The 17500-nt window shown below is 45.9% G+C and overlaps 1 protein-coding gene across 5 annotated transcripts in view; it reads right to left on the bottom strand.

Moving 5' to 3' along the window:
- The window catches only part of zmiz1a (zinc finger, MIZ-type containing 1a), a 143741-nt gene that overhangs the window by 76351 nt on the left and 49890 nt on the right, over positions 1 to 17500 (bottom strand). For all 5 annotated transcript variants that reach the window (XM_064314448.1, XM_064314483.1, XM_064314457.1 and 2 more), the window contains exon 3: positions 10262 to 10336. The gene's annotated coding sequence lies outside the window, so the exon portion shown is untranslated. The remainder of the gene's footprint in view (positions 1 to 10261; positions 10337 to 17500) is intronic.

Here is a 17500-nt window from a genome sequence, read left to right as displayed (position 1 = left end):
ACACCCACCAGCCCCCACCACTGGAACCCAGCTCCTGTTTCTCAACAGATTAACCATTAAAAAAAATACATCTTTTTTGGGTTTTTTTTTATAAACGGTCAGTGAAAAGGGACAAAGGTAGAGCCGTTGCCAAGGCGCCCGTGCCTAAAACAAAGCCCGTCCCCTGCCTCAGATGGCACCTCCTGTTCACCGGAGGAGGATGTGGGATTAGAACGGGCTGCCCCCGACCCGGCCCAGCAGCGTCCACCCCATAGGGCGATTTTTAATAAAAGCTCTCCCAGCCAAATGTTAAAAAGGCATGCAAATGATCCAGCTCCTTCTGTTTAGTGTTTTCCAAAGGGCCAGAAGGATTATAATCAATCAGAAAAGCAGTGTTTGTTTTTTTCTTCTTTTCTTTCCCCCTTTTCTCTTTCAGAACTGCTCCTGGGGATTTGACTCAAAAAACCCACCACAATGATTATGATTTGAATTAATTACATTTGGACCCACTGGAACTGTGAGGATGTATCATAACACGGACGCTTGTTTTCACTAAAGACACAAACTCTTTTCAATATTGCACACTGGATTTTGAGACCATAAATACAACTACACAAAACAATAGCACTGACAATAATAAGTATTATTTTTAAATAAAATTAATTATTATTCTGATTATTATTACTGTTATTAATCATCATTATCATTATTAGTAGTAGTAGCAGCAGTAGTAAGCAATGATAATAAGCAATTTAAGCGATAATAAGCGATTTGTAATTTATAATTTTATGTAATTTGTATATAGATTTGTATTTGAATGCATGTGATATACAGGTAAGCCTCTATGTGGTGAGTATTAGTATTAAACAGATGAAAGGTTTGGGGACATGCGGAAGTGAGCAGGACCAACAGCGCAGGACTCAGCACAGGACTCAGCACAGGACTCAGCACAGCTCAGCACAGGGCACAGCACAGAGCTCAGCGCAGGGCTCAGCACAGGGTCTGACACGCACAAGGCCCCCCAGACAGCAGAGGGGTCGGGTCCAGCGCTTCCTTCCCCGCTGAGAAATCAGGTCACCTCTCTTTCCTGCGTCGCTTCTGGTCAATTGTTCCCCCCCGCCCCCCTGCGCCCCCCCGTAACCCCACCCCCCCCCCCCCCTCGGCCTGCAGCTGCAGCAGATGATGTCACTGGTGACGAGTGGCGGTTTTCTGTGTCACTGCACAAACACGCGCACAGGCTACTGCAGCCCAGAGAAGCATCATCACACACACACAGGCTACTGCAGCTCAGAGAGGCATCATCACACGCACACAGGCTACTGCAGCCCAGAGAGGCATCATCCAGCACAGCTACTGCAGCAGGGCATATCCACAGGCTACTGCAGCCCAGAGAGGCATCATCACACGCACAGGCTACTGCAGCCCAGAGAGGCATCATCACACAGGCACAGGCTACTGCAGAGGCATCATCACGCACAGTATGCAGCCCAGAGGCATCATCACAGCGCACAGGCTACTGCAGCCCAGAGAGGCATCATCACACACGCACAGGCTACTGCAGCCCAGAGAGGCATCATCACACGCGCACAGGCTACTGCAGCCCAGAGAGGCATCATCACACAGGCACAGGCTACTGCAGCCCAGAGAGGCATCATCACACGCGCACAGGCTACTGCAGCCCAGAGAGGCATCATCACACACACACAGGCTACTGCAGACCAGAGAGGCATCATCACACGCGCACAGGCTACTGCAGCCCAGAGAGGCATCATCACACGCACACGTCCTGGGGGGGGGGGGACATCGCTCTGGGACACACAGACGTTTCCTTTCCACTCTGATAAGTGCTGACATGCGTGTGTGTCTCTGTTGGGTCAGCTTACGCGTTCTGTGTACTGGAGAGCAGCACTGACCTGTGACTAAACACATGTAATAATAAACAGAAGTGGAAGAGGCTGCGTTCTGGCCCAGACCTTGGCTAAAGCCAAGCCTGCGAGATTTCGGCTGGAGTGGCCCTTTGGGTGGAGTTTTAATTTCTGCTTATTCTGTGCTGTGAGCTCCTCCCTGCTCACCTGAGTCACACGGTCTAGGGACCCACAGAAGCCCAGAGTGTGGATCAGCTCCGACATCACATCTGGGGATGCAACCTTGTGCCAGTGAAGTTACTGGCTTTTGCAAACATATCCAACTCTCAATTATTACCTGAATTTATCATCTATTAATTCTGGGGCTGCACAAGGATGGCCTCCACCATACACAGAGGCATGATTATTATCCATCCATTTTAGTAAAACTGACCTGTGATCATTTCTCTTATTGAAAGGGGCATTGACACACACACACAAAGCCTTATTTTAAGTATTTAAGCAGGCGTTTCCTTTTCACACGGCTGTCTGCTGCCTCTTAATGAGTGCAGTACTAGCCGGCCATGGCCAAGCCTTTTCTCTGGGAGGTAATTGCAGTATTTGCACAAAAACCCGCTGATATTTCCCACAGGCTTCAAGGGCAGGTATCGGGGACACAGACTCAGGACTGCAGCGGTGTGACGAAGAACAAAGTCCACGGAACAGGAGCGTGAAACAGCGATGCTGCAGCTCGCCGCAGACCGGCCAGGCCCTCGTGACCAATCACACACTCGCGCTCCGCTCCGTTCCGCGGGCAATGCAGACTGAATTATGACCGCGATGAGCAGGTTAAAATAAGAGCTGATTAAATCACCGCAGCTCCAGAGCTCAGGTACATAAGGAGAACAGGCCGTTCTGCACACCTGGCGGACGTAACGCGCTCCTCCCCCGCGCCCGAGGAGCGATGTTTGCACTGTGCGTATGAGACCACACAACCAGCGGGCCCAAGAGCGAGCCAACCGTCCGATCCTTAGCGGCACCCATCACGCTAGCATGCTAACATCCGCTAGCGCTGTCGGGCGTACGCTCACACACACAGGCTGGCGGTTTCAGCGTTCATGTGACTCAGAGCAGCTGGAGGTGTTGAGCTCTGTTTTTCCAGGTATGTTAGAAATGCCGTAGTTCTGAAACAGGGGATAGGAAAAACACAACAGACACAGACCTACTGGAGGTGCTTAAAAAATGGGATGTTCAAGTAACTAGGTCTCGACATTCAAGAAACATTACTCTGTTTTTCCGATGACATTTTAAACAGGCATTCCTTTGTTCTATAAATATATTTTCATTTGTTGATATAAAACATCGCCATGGAAATAAGACACAAGAATAAAAAAACACTAGCCGTTGGAGGGAACCATTAGATTTTTTCGATGTGATAAAGGACTGTTTGTTTTAGCTCAAACACAGCAATTTGTTGGCAAGTGAGTGTTTTTTCTGCAACATTACAATTAGGGAGTGGATAAACCGTGAAACAGCCTTTAGATGTACCAGCTGATATTAGTCACATGACCCTGATCCAGCCACTCAGAGAAGCACAGGCAGAGATCTTAGAGAGCTCCACTCGTTTCCCCTTCTACCTGCTCCTGTCAGACAAACACAGGTAATGATCGTCTGCAAGGGCATCAGAGGACGACAGGTTGTCCTGACCTTGAAATGGCGCTCACGTTCAAGAAAATCTGCTACAGTGTGAAAGATCTCCACTTGATTCTAGGCCATCCCATGATCACAGTACACGTTCCAAATCAGTGACCCACTTCCAGCACAAGGTTAAAGAGCTGCTTTAACAGCTTAATGCTTAAACTGCTCTTAATTTGTTCTGAATTTGTTTTGAACGCTCTTTTTTTGCGCGCAGTGGTATTGCGTGTATGTCCATGTTCACATGCCTGCGTGCATTCTGTCTGGTGAACTCAAAAATGCACAAAATAATTACATCCAATAAACTTAAATTCACCCTTCAACACACCCTAAATATCACACCCTTCCCTCTGCCCAATACCCTTAATGGGAACCACATGTTAGTATGGTTGCAATGGCTTATTTTTTTAAAAATCCCATCATATTGTACTTAACTGCAGGAAAAGTGACATCACACCTCCCAAGCACGGGAACAGGAGCAGTGACCACACTTCAGAGGTTACAAACCCAGAATACCCAATCCACCCCCGCCCCACCCCGCTGACCCAACCCCCAACCCCCCACCCTGACCACGACGGGGGCACTGAGCCACTCAGGGCCCCGCACCACAGCCAGCAGGATGACGTCATGCTTTTCATCAACATTCCCCCGCCATTTTAACATCTGAAACTCACAGGAGCTGAGCTCATGAATGCACCCATAATGAGGTAATCCCTCCGTGCGTCATAAACGCTCACTTCAGCCTGAAAATGCACACACAGCGGGTCCCGGACAGGACGTGTGTGTGTGTGTGTGTGTGTGTGTGTGTGTGTGTGTGTGTGTGTGTGAGTGTGAGGTGTGAGTGTGTGTGTGTGTGTGTGTGTGTGTGTGTGGAGTGTGTGTGTGTGTGTGTGTGAGTGTGTGTGTGAAAGAGTGTGTGAGTGTGTGTGTGTGTGTGTGAGTGTGTGTGAGAGTGGTGTGAGAGTGTGTGGTGTGTGTGTGTGTGAGAGGTGTGTGAGTGTGTGAGAGTGTGTGTCTGTGTGTTGTGTGTGTGTGAGTGTGTGTGTGTGTGAGTGAGTGTGTGTGAGAGTGTGTGTGAGAGTGTGTGTGTGTGTGTGTGTGTGTGAGAGTGTGTGTGTGTGTGTGTGAGTGTGTGTGTGTGAGTGTGGTGAGTGTGTGTGAGAGTGTGTGTCTGTGTGTGTGTGTGTGTGTGTATGTGTGAGTGTCTGTTGAAACATTTCCCAGGTCTGAGGGACACGGCTGCTCAGGAGGCGGAGTCTGAGGTGCTGTGAGCTGCTGCGGACCACGATCCTCCAGAAAGCAACCGTTAAACTGCACAGCCCAGTCAGACTGCACAGCCCAGTCAAACTGCACAGCCCAGTCAAACTGCACAGCCCAGTCAGACTGCACAGCCCAGTCAGACTGCACAGCCCAGTCAAACTGCACAGCCCAGTCAGACTGCACAGCTCAGTCAGACTGCACAGCTCAGTCAGACTGCACAGCCCAGTCAAACTGCACAGCCCAGTCAGACTGCACAGCCCAGTCAGACTGCACAGGCAAGTCATACTGCGCTGCTCAGTCAAACTGCATAACCCTCACAGCCTGACTGTAATCAGCACAGACTCATTCAGTGGGCTGTACTTTAAGGCTATCTAAGCACAGGATTATAGGATTATGAGTTTGTCCTTTTATGACATAATGTTGTCCAAAAGTCTAGAACTGACTCCTGCGGAATTATCAGTGAATTATTACCATAGTTACTTCATGTTACTGCTGCTACTATTACTATGATTACTTTTATATCTATTAATATTCCCACTACTGCCACACATATAACTATTACTGCTTCTATTAATACTACTACCATACAAATAACTGCTACTGCTATTAATATTACTATTACCTACAACTACTGCTTCTATTATTAGTGCCATGTCCACATATAACTCCTGCTGTTATTTACGACTATTATTCCACAAACTGCGTCCACTACCAGGAGACTGTCTATACTGCAGCTCCTGCTGTGTCTATTCATACGAACACCACCGCTAACAGTAGAGTACATGCACCCATACATCGGCTTCGCTCACAGTGAAAGGGCACAGTCAGGTAGCTGTGACAAGCTGCGATAGAGCGCAGTGCTCTTTGTTCTTCAAGGCTGTGAATAAGCGACTGAGAAAACCATGCAGTGATGCATATATCTGACAGTAAATACGTTCCTTTTTCCATTATGTGAGTAAATAGAATAATTAAGCGGTTAAATGCTTCTTTAGGGTGCGTCTGGCAGAAGGTGGCTCAGTTGTGCAGAGCCCAAATGGATTGCTTCCTTCCTCAAAAGGCTAACCGAACCAGTTCCCCTGAGCCCATCGCGCCCCACCCCCCACCCCCGAGGTCAAACGCCAGGACAACAATGCAAACACGACCTGGCTCCATTTCAGACACGGGAACGCAACGCAACCACAGAGGACCACAGGGTCAGCCACTCAACCGCAATGCATTTACACTGCAGATTTACATTTACACTGCAGACTTACATTTACACTGCAGGTTTACATTTACACTGCAGATTCACATTTACACTGCAGACTTACATTTACACTGCAGACTTACATTTACACTGCAGATTTACATTTACACTGCAGATTACATTTACACTGCAGACTTACATTTACACTGCAGACTACATTACACTGCAGATTTACATTTACACTGCAGACTTACATTTACACTGCAGACTTACATTTACACTGCAGATTTACATTTACACTGCAGACTTACATTTACACTGCAGACTTACATTTACACTGCAGATTTACATTTACACTGCAGATTTACATTTACACTGCAGACTTACATTTACACTGCAGACTTACATTTACACTGCAGATTTACATTTACACTCCAGATTTATAATGGAGAATGAATAAATAAAACACAAGACAACAGGCTGAGAAAGACACTTATCCTCACTGCACTCACATTCTGTACAATAAATCAGACTAATTACCTTCCTCTTCACATAACTAGTGTAATGTGTCCATCTGGCAGATATTTCTGACCCGACAGGAGGAACCGAGCAGATAAGCACACAACTTTGCTAAAACAGAAACACAGGAAAACAAATAAATATGAATAGTCCAATATTAACCCCATAGACCCCTCAGCCATGTTTCAGGAGCAGCTGACCTGCTTCAAATAATCCGTATAGTCACCTCTGCTACATGACAGAACAAGGAACATGAAAAAATGCAGTTAAACGGTATCCTTAAAAAGCCTTTTAGTGTATTTCAAGATAGTGAACAAAGATAGAGTAGGTATTTCAGCAAACCAACAGCATGTAATGAAGGAAGCTTTGCAAAAAAGGCAAAAAGTGGTTTCTCACTATTGTCAATTTGGCCAAAAATGTTTAAGCACTCAAATCTGAAATAAATAAATCAAAAGTAAATAAATAAATCAAAAGTATTTCATGTCAGAGATTTCAGTTGTTAGTGCTCATTAAACACTTCAAACCAATTAGCTAAGCTAATATGGAAACACTGAAACTAATTTGATCAAACAGAGCTTCAGTCTTTGGTCATCCCAAAGCCACGTGCCAGACCAATTACGAGCCTAATTAGCTTCTAATCTTCAACCATTTTTAAGTGCTACACACCACCACCATCCACAAGGCTAGAAAGAAGGGGCTATCCCACTCTGGAAAGCATTACATGCAGGAGTGTATGAATATACTAATCAAGGAACTAATCTTTTTTTCTATTCTGGCTTAACATTGATATTATTATTATTATTATTATTATTATTATTATTATTATTATTATTATTATTATTATTATTAGTATTATTATTATTATTAGTAGTAGTAGTAGTAGAAGTAAACAGGAACTCCTGTGTGAATGGTTAATAAATAAATAAATTCTACAGTTTGAAATTAAAATGTGTATTTCAAACAGTTAATAGTAAAACTTGAGGGTATTGAATTCCAGGAATGGTAAACATTGAAAAACGACACCATTTTGTTTCTACAGATTACAGTTTGAAAAACAAACAAACGAGTGAGTACATGATTAGGCCACACAGTCCCCGTTTGCAGAATGCTATAAGCATTAGAAGGTGGGGGGGGGGGACAAGATGTTCTCTCAGGAGCTGCATTGTGGCAGCAGGGCAGTGCTGAAATAAAGGACTCAGTCCGCGTGTTTATGAACCCTCAGGAAATACCAGGACAGGCATTCCGGCTCCACAGCCCGTCTGACCATGTGACTGCGCGTCTGACCATGTGACCGCGCACACACAGGCCGGATTGTTCTCATGTTTGCTCAAGGACTATGATAAGAATATTTGGTTTTAAAAAAAAGAAAATAAAACAAATTCTGACCGCGTGATTGCCGATGTAATCTGGCATCTCCCCGCATTTTGGGCTTTTAATCGCCGACCGTATTGTTCGTTTATGCTACGCTCGTTATGCGCCTCTGAGCAATCTGACTTCTGCAGCTTTTCCCAGCGCCGTCATTAGCATACTGCGGATGCCACGGAAACCGCTCACCTTCGAGCTGCTCAGAGCCGCGGAAAGGCATTCATTTGGGCTCATCTCACAGCGCGGAGGCATCGTGCGTTAAGAACGATGTTTACTACAAACGCGTTCATGGTGTGAGCACCAGAGGTGTGCACACAGTGAATGTGTCTAGTGTAAAAGACAGAAAATGTATTTTCAATACGACATGGTAACACATAAATAAAGGGAATGGGGAATTCTGTATTGGTCTACATATCTTTCTGTTACATAAAAATACGCAATAATAATAATAATAATAATATTAAATGATAATGATAATACACTATTATGATTATTATAACAATACTACAACAGGAGCAATCAGCACACCATCCACACCAAACACCCTAACCCAAACTCTAACTCTAACCCTAACCCCAACCCTAACCCTAACCCTAACCCTAACCCTAACCCCAACCCAAACTCTAACTCTAACCCTAACCCCAAACCAAACTCTAACTCTAACCCTAACCCCAACCAATGCTGTCATACACACCCATTCAGAGGGAATTAAAACATTTAAAAGGGAGGAAGCAAAAGAAAACAAGCCGTTGTAGAAATATGTGCATCTGTGCACACACATATATAAACACACACACACACACACACACACATATATAAACACACACACACACACACACATATATAGAAACACACACACACACATATATATAGTTCTTATTGAAAACTCTATGGCATGCTGTTACTATTGTGGTGTGGGACGGGGAGAGGGGGGAGGGGGGAGGGGGAGGGACGGGGAGAGGGGGAGGGGGAGGGGAGGGGGAGGGACGGGGAGTTACAGGGGGAGGGGCAGGCTGCTGTAGATTATAGGAACACAGTGCAATTACTGTCAGACACAGTGAAACAGATCCGTTCTGTTTTGATGCAATCTGTGCAGCAGGTCTGTACAGCCTGGCCATGCTGTTTGCAGGAGCACTTTCTCTGTGGACATATCTCCATATCTGCATTTACTGGCTCTGTTATTACTGAGTACGCATCGTCCACATCACAGAGAAACCTCGCATCGCCACCTTTCTTCAGCTGGCTTTTATTGTTGCTTTTTTAAGTTTTCATCTGGCTCTATGTGTTGTCAGTTCCAAACACCAATTGTTAAATGGAAAACAGAAGCAGTTTTTTTTAAGTTCCAGGGAATTAATTTTTTTTTAGATTCAAGGTTACGGGCACTCTACCAGACTCTACCCTAACTCTACCCTAACCCTAACTCTACCACAGCTGGATATCAACAAGTTCACACCGACCATGCAAAGTTCTGAGGAGAGCAAAACCTAAAAAAAAAGAAAAGAAAAGAATGACCTCATTTTTTCTTCCAGAAAATTAATCCAATGAATCCAATCAAATAAATGAATCAATTATCCAAGTCGCTGATAGAACCGCCACTGAGGCGCTCTTAATGCACAGATCCTGATTCAGACGTGAGCTGCTGAGTACTGCAGACATTTTTCCCCCTCAGATGTGGCTCATCGACTTTCCCCTCAGCTTTAAGCAGATTGTGCCAAACTGATAGTTTAAGGTACCGATTCTGACACCCTGGAGTATGAAATTTTTAGTCATTCCGCAGCGATGCCTGCCTTCCGACAGAACGCGTTAGTGTGCTGTGCTAATGGCCCCTGCATTGATGTGGATCACACACACACACGCTCTCTCACACACACACACACACACACACACGCACAACACACACACACACACACACACACACACACACGCGCGCACACACGCACGCACACACACACACACACACACACGCACGCACGCACGCACACACACACACACACAGACACACACACACAGCCTCACCAATCCTCATTCACGGTAATGGAGGGTTAATACGTTTTCCGTTTACAGTATGATTGCAGCCCAGCTTTGGGCTGGAGACTCACCCAATGAATCTGAGAAGGAGAAACGCTGGCACTAAAAAAAGCAATTACAAAAGCTTCCACACACCCAGGCTGTCAACAAACAGACTTTTAATGCAGACCAAAAAGAAATGACGTACATACTTCTGTTTCATCCAAGTACCGCAGTGAAAATCATCAAATACTAACGGAAACTACCAGCTTCTTTATTCACATGAAACTCTGAGATGCCAGGAAAGCCTGACTAGGAACTAAACAGCAAAAATAACAACAAAATTAAATAAGTGAATGCGTAGGTACTGTACGTCTAGAAAAGGAATGCAAGTCCAGATTCTTACCTGTGGATATTCGGGATTTCTTTTATAGGAACTCTGTAGAACCAGCTCTAATTCCCCATCAATCATAGGGCATGCCTGAATAAAAACAGAGGAAAAAAGACACAAACACATCAGGATTATCTTTAATATAATAATGTGAATTCACTATGCTTTCCTTATGAACAGAAGAAGCTTTATTAGGACAGTAAATGCAATAAAATTATCTTGGAAAAGGCAAAAGGAATATCGACCATAAAGACATGGAGCAGGTGACTAGTAAACATGAGGGGGATTAAAATATGTCTGTGTAGATTCTTGCAGTGTATGCACAGACTGCCACACAGTACAGAGATCACATAAGTATGTACACTGTATTTAACTAAACTACCTCAACATAGCAGGTTGAAATTCCCATTCACTGGTAGCCTACACGACAAACAACAGCTTCAAAACCATTTAGCGCTAATTATGCCCAAAACACAATATAGGTAACCAGATATTGGTTTGGTATTTAGCTGCTTTGGAGCACACAGTAAACAAGTCCAACTACAACTTGGAGATGAAATTTACTCACATTCCAATACTGAACATTTTTTAAATGCACTAGACTAGTTGTAAACTATTTCTTAAATGCAACACCAAAAACTGGAGAAATTAACATGCACACACACACGCACAGGTCTCATTATCGCTAAGAGCGGCGGAAGGAGAGTGTGTGTGTACACATTTCACACACACCTTCTAACGCCGGCGCGGAGAGGTCAGTTCGGTCGGTGCATTCTAATGTTCTTATAAAACACAGAATGAACAGTGACAGCCGAGTTCCTGTCAGGCAGGAAGATGGCGGAGGTCATTACTGCGCGCTTTTAATGAGGCGGATTACGGCGCGCCACCTTGATTTCCCCGAGCTGTATCACCGTACTCACACTGAACCAGACCAGCTCAGCAGCAGGCAAAGCCTCGCACACGAATGACGGGCCTCCCCTTCCATCAAACACAAACCGGCTATTTCTGCACTTAGCCGTGTGAACAGGCAGCGAGCCCGCAACCAGGCACCGGGTCAGCCGAGCTAGCATGTAGCGCCGCACACAGACCGCTAAACGCAGGGTAGCTACACTGCAGGAGTTCACTGCCCTCTCCTTCACAGATTCCAAGTCATGCAGCTACTTTGGGACTGGACACATGACACTGTCCGAACTGAAATGATCTAATAATAACAGCTGAAGAAGAACGGCCTGTTCAATATTATATTTATCTAAATTGTTAAACATTAAGTTGGCTAATAAGTGCATTACATATTCAATGTCATGTTTAAGAGGACTGTTTAAAATAACAGATAATATCTTAATGATGTCACAGGCCACACTAAGACACTTAAGAACCGGTCCGAACCAGACGCGTACAGTCCGATACTTGAGCCTTCACACAAGACACAGTCCAGCTTTGAAATGTGTTAACAGCGAAGTCTCTTCCCGGTTTAATTCACAGCACAAGATCACGTAACAACTGCAACACTCAGTGATACTGGACTTTACACAACAAATGTCTGCATATTTAAAAAATAAACAAAACACGAGAAATATATTCTAACTTTAAAAGCCCATGATTAGCTGTTCCCGTGCAGCAAACAAATTCAATCTGAAGTTTGCTTTTGATTCTTAATAAAATGTCACTTGAAGATTCATTACACTTTGAACTTTGTTGCAGGCATAATTGGAAATAAATATTTGAAGTCAGCCCTCCGATAACTGTAACTGCAATCTGAAAACGTCCTAATTTGATATTCATGTCCCGACTACTAATGGCCGGTTTAATGGTATCTACATTTTTAACTCATCTGTGCGTCTACTTGCATTCAAATCTTCAAATTATTCCTATAATTTTCAACTGTTACTTGCAAAAGGAGCCAAGAATCACAGAAGTCCTTGAATTTGATTTTTTCCCCAAAAAAATAAATGAGCATATTTTTAATGAGGCAAATTCTGTATTTCTAAAACCATTTATTTAAAGTTCAATAACTGGATAAACTGGATTTTTCAAGAAAATAATTTTTGTAAAGATGTGACATAAGGTGACTATTGTCCTTGAGCAGCAACAGCAGCTGTTGGCCATTATTAAGACTGAACCCAAATCTCCAGATTGGTTTAATAGGATAAGTGAGTTTTCCATGTGTTTTTAAGCATTGTGTAGCATCGCCGCTGAAAATATTAGCATGCCATACAGAACGCGCTTCAAGTGCAGGCTCCCGAATGACAAAAGCGCAGGCAGGGAAACCGCTATCCATTACTGGCCCGACCCCCTCTTCAAATAAAGAATTAGCAATTACATAAGCACTTTCACTCCACCAGGAAACCCGCGCACAACGGAAATCTTTGCTTTATTTCAATTTGAAACAGAATGGGTAAATTATCGCGTAGACATTAACAATTTTCTTAAATGATTCAAAAGAGGCTGATCTAATTTGGGGGTACGCTATCTTGGGCTAATATATCCATAATAATTCAGCGAGAAGAGCACGTTCCTCGGCAAACGGTCTCAGGTTTCTCAGAGAAACACCGGCGTTTTCGCACCTGGAGGGAGGGCTGTTCACAGGGAGGGCTTTTCTGGCACGTTTACTGTGGTGCCTGCGTGGGACCGCAGCACAGTCTCTCTGTTTACAGAGCATCGCCGGCCGGATCATGTGTCGCGCGCACCTCTCTGCGAGCACACCGCCGAGCCCATTACCGCGGGTACAGCGCGCGAGAGCACGATCTCCGGCTCGCCGGCGGGAACCGGAGCCGCCGCCCCGCTGTCCTTCTGAAAGCCGCCCTGTCTACGCGCCACTGCCCGTGCCGCCCGGTTCCGTTTACTGCTTCCCGTTTGCCTTCGGTATTAAAACAGTGCGCGAATGTGTCCGTGGACAGCTAACGACTTAACAAAACACGCACAGGAAGCAGATATTTGCTATTCAAATACACCTTTCCTACCTTTTCCCAGAATACTAGCCATGTACTCCTAGTGAAATGGAATTTGTTAGCCAACACTAGGCCTACTTTGTTCTCAAGTAAATTGGACACGGGCCTCTTCTAGAGCCCTTCTTAATTAGTATAATGTTCACTGTACTAAAATGCATCCCAATAGATTAAATGCTGCACGGGCCAAATAATCTGCATTGATGGAAAAAAAAATGCAACACGTTATGCCTTTTTTAAGATACTGCTTAGAGCTTTTCTTATAAAACCGATAATATCATGTGCCGTAGCAGTCAGCAAATGCAGACAAAGGCTTTAAAAACAAATTGATTTGTGCCATCTTTGTCGGCCTACATCAGCTTTTGAGAGTGAAATATATTCTCGCGTTTTGACATTGTTGGGCTGGCACGCAGAATGATTGCAAGCAATCTCGCTTGAGTATCGTGCACGCTGTGATCGTCTTACTGCCGGATTAATCTCATTCTCAGATAGATGTCATTATAGACGCCATTAAATGTAGCGGCTAGCGAAACGCGCGATGAACAGATCTGAATAATTCATTTAGGCTGGTCATGCTGCAGGGAGTGTTTTCCCCATATTGAAATTGAAACGCACATTTGTTATGATTGGCGACGAGAAGGTCAACGTTTGAAGAAACCTTATTTTAACATCTAACATCAATTAGCAGTTACTTCTTTGGACAGGAGTAACCTTGTAGTGGGTGTGTGCGTGCGTGTGAGAGAGAGATAGCGTGCTTATATATTGGTGGACTAAAGGTCTGTTTTTACAATTAAACTGTAATAATTCAGAGGTAGTCCTGTGCCTATTGTGATCATACAGGGTTTTGTGTTTGGCTGTTTTTGAATTTATGGGCCAAGTACATGAAAATACTACACGAGTATAAATAAGCATAAAATTTGTTCAATTTTATGGGTTTTTGCCATATCCGAGAACATGAAACTAAACCATGCCATAAACTAAAGTGCTTTATTTGTTTGCCTACAAAAACCTGAGAATAAGTAATTACCCAATTAAAAAGTCAAATTCATAAGGATTCATAGGGTATACAGCCTTTCAACAGTAGCTGCAATATGACCGTTTTACCAAACAAACAAAATTAAAACCTTGTTAATGGTCTATCCAAGGATCATGCATGACATATTTTATGTGTCAGTGCATCGGTTGATGAGTGCTGCTTTATTTTTCTCAAACATTTAGACTGTGTGAAAGAATATGAAGCTGCTTACTCAGACCAAATGAAGGAGGGCAAAATCTCATTTTCTCTTTTCCTCATTTTCATCTTATGCTTCTTGTAGTTTATTTATCAAGGGGTCAAGATCCTATGATGCAAAAACAACTAACCAACTTTAAAAGTTAGCACGGATTTGTGAACGGGCAAGCTAGTATATATCAGTACAATAACGGCTAGCCAGCAAACCGGATCCAACTTCATTTTCTACATCATTAGCCACTTAACTAGATAGCATTAGCGTTAGATAGCATTAGCGTGAGATAGCATCAGCGATCACACCTTTATTCTGAAAGTGCAGTAAATGCTAATAAGCCACAGCAGCAGGTTATAATCCAACAGCACAAGACATTTGCACTTTCACATAGTCCTGCACAGGTTATCAACATGCTAAACCATTTTACCTGCTTTTTAAAAAAAGCTAAAATACAACTTTATTTGCAAAGTAACAGAGAACCCCAGCAATTATGACTTTTTTGTGTGTGTGTGTGTGTGTGTGTGTGTGTGTGTGTGTGTGTGTGTGAGTGTGTGTGTGTGTGTGCATGCGTGCGTGCGTGTGTGTGTGTGTGTGTGAAAATGGCGTTCCCGGTCATGCTGGGTAGCTGACCAGCTTTGAGAGACATTTAAGAGCAACAGTGTTCCTGACCGGTGGGACAGATTGCCCTGGAAGTGCAAGTGACACATGACTGGGGGGGAGCCATTTATCAGCCAGCCCCCCCCCCCCCCCCCCCCCAAGTGTAGTTTATGTGAGCCACTGCAAGCCTTTTGGAAGCACGGTGGGGGGGGGGGGGGCAGGCTAGCTAAAAGGTGGTCATCAAACTCCCCTTCAGTTACTTCCCTGGAAGGCGTGAGCCGGCTTGGGCCTCGAGGGCAGAAGCGCTGCCGCTTCATCGCTGGACCTGATAGGCCGCGAGCGGAACATGTGATCCGCACCGCAGCCCTTGCTGCCCACGCTTCAACGGGATTGGAGGAAAAGGGAACGGCACACGACAAGTCCAGAGTATTAAAGAATTCTGTGACGAGCTCGCCAGAAACTTCAGTTAAAATAACTCCGAGCAGCGCAGCTGAGAATGTGTAATTGGGGACATCGGAATATCAACGGCCTCCAATCATGCAGCCCCATGCAGCCCCCTCAACCTCCACGCAAAACCGCTCACGGCATGAATAACAAATCTCCTCTTCCTCTGTTCGAAATCTCAACGGTTTGTTTCAACATGGCTGACGGCTGCTGAGGTAAAAGTAGAGGTGACTGGAAATAACTAACACCCGGGAATCCAAAGCAGTCACCTAGAATTACCGTCCATTTCAAAATGTCATGCATTTCTGAGCAGGAAAAACTGACATCGGAAAGGCCTGCTGCGTGCCCAGAGTTTGAATATTAGGTATACTCATTAAATAGGTCCCACAGAGCGGCCATTTTAACAATAACATCTACACATTAAACAAATATTTGCGCAGCACCGGCTGCAAACCTGTTCTGGTCACTGACCAGGAGAGCAGAAAGTCTGAGCTGCTTAAATATTCACCTGCACTCAGGTACCCCACCCTGCCGCATGCGAGCACACAGGGCCTCTCTACTGAACACCAGTCACACATCAGCTGCCCCGCTGCAGAGGCATGCAAACACACAGGGCCTCTCTACTGAACACCAGTCACATAACGGGCTGTCACATAGAGGAGGGCGGGGGGGAGATGCAGCGCTGCAGGTGCATGGAGCCTCTATCACACACATCACTGCAGCACTTTCAGGACGCATCGTTTAAAGACAGGAAACGGACGCCCAGGTGTGAATGCCCTTTTGTCAGGAGCGCAAACACGGCTGTCCTTCACCTCCATAAAACGCTCCCCGGTCTCGTCTCCCTCGGTTACCCTCCCTTTGTTTAGAGGCGGAAATACCTGCGCTGGAGAATGAAAATACTGGCGTGTTCCGACAGCCGTGTGGAGCGTGTAGCCCTGCAGGTGCAGAGCGCAGCCGTGTGAAACACACCTGCAGCCCTTCAGCTCGACTCCAGCACGTGTGTTTCACTCTCTGCACAATGAGGACGGCGTCTAAGTGTTGGGCTTCACTATCCTGTGTTATTGGTACTGAACGCAAAACATTCATCTTTCATTCAGAGGGAGGAAAAAATCCATGTGCCATTTTCTGACCAAAAAAAACATTGCATTAAGAGAACGCGGCATAATTAGATGAAAGAATAACGGCTGCACATTTCCGTTTGATGAATGGGAGCATTAGTCTCACTCCACTCTGCTCCCCCATTTAGGCCCGCCTGACTCTGCCGCGTTCGGGCAAATCAGAGAGCTAATATGGCGCTCGCTGATTAGGCCGCGATCGCGCGTTTTTAATTAAAGCGCACGCCGTGGCAGCGGCTCGTTTCGGTTAGCGACGGTGGAGCCCGAGCGGTTCGGTTAGCGACGGTGGAGCCCGAGCGCTTCGGTTAGCGACGGTGGAGCCCGGGCGTGTCGGTTAGCGACGGTGGAGCCCGAGCGTGTCGGTTAGCGACGGTGGAGCCCGAGCGTGTCGGTTAGCGACGGTGGAGCCCGAGCGCTTCGGTTAGCGACGGTGGCGGCTCGTTTCGGTTAGCGACGGTGGAGCCAAGCGGTTCGGTTAGCGACGGTGGAGCCGAGCGGTTCGGTTAGCGACGGTGGAGCCGAGCGGTTCGGTTAGCGACGGCGGAGCCCGAGCGTGTCGGTTAGCGACGGTGGAGCCCAAGCGTGTCGGTTAGCGACGGTGGAGCCCGAGCGTGTCGGTTAGCGACGGTGGAGCCCGAGCGTGTCGGTTAGCGACGGTGGAGCCCGAGCGTGTCGGTTAGCGACGGTGGAGCCCGAGCGGTTCGGTTAGCGACGGTGGAGCCCAAGCGTGTCGGTTAGCGACGGTGGAGCCCGAGCGTGTCGGTTAGCGCCGGTGGAGCCCGAGCGTGTCGGTTAGCGACGGTGGAGCCCGAGCGGTTCGGTTAGCGACGGTGGAGCCCGAGCGGTTCGGTTAGCGACGGTGGAGCCCGGAGCGATGACACGGCGGGGGCAGCAGGTGCCCGTTTGGCGGTCTTGCGGGCTGCGCTA

Source organism: Anguilla rostrata, chromosome 2 (genome assembly GCF_018555375.3).
Source record: "Anguilla rostrata isolate EN2019 chromosome 2, ASM1855537v3, whole genome shotgun sequence".
NCBI lineage: Eukaryota > Metazoa > Chordata > Actinopteri > Anguilliformes > Anguillidae > Anguilla > Anguilla rostrata.
This window is presented reverse-complemented; position numbering and strand designations above follow the sequence as displayed.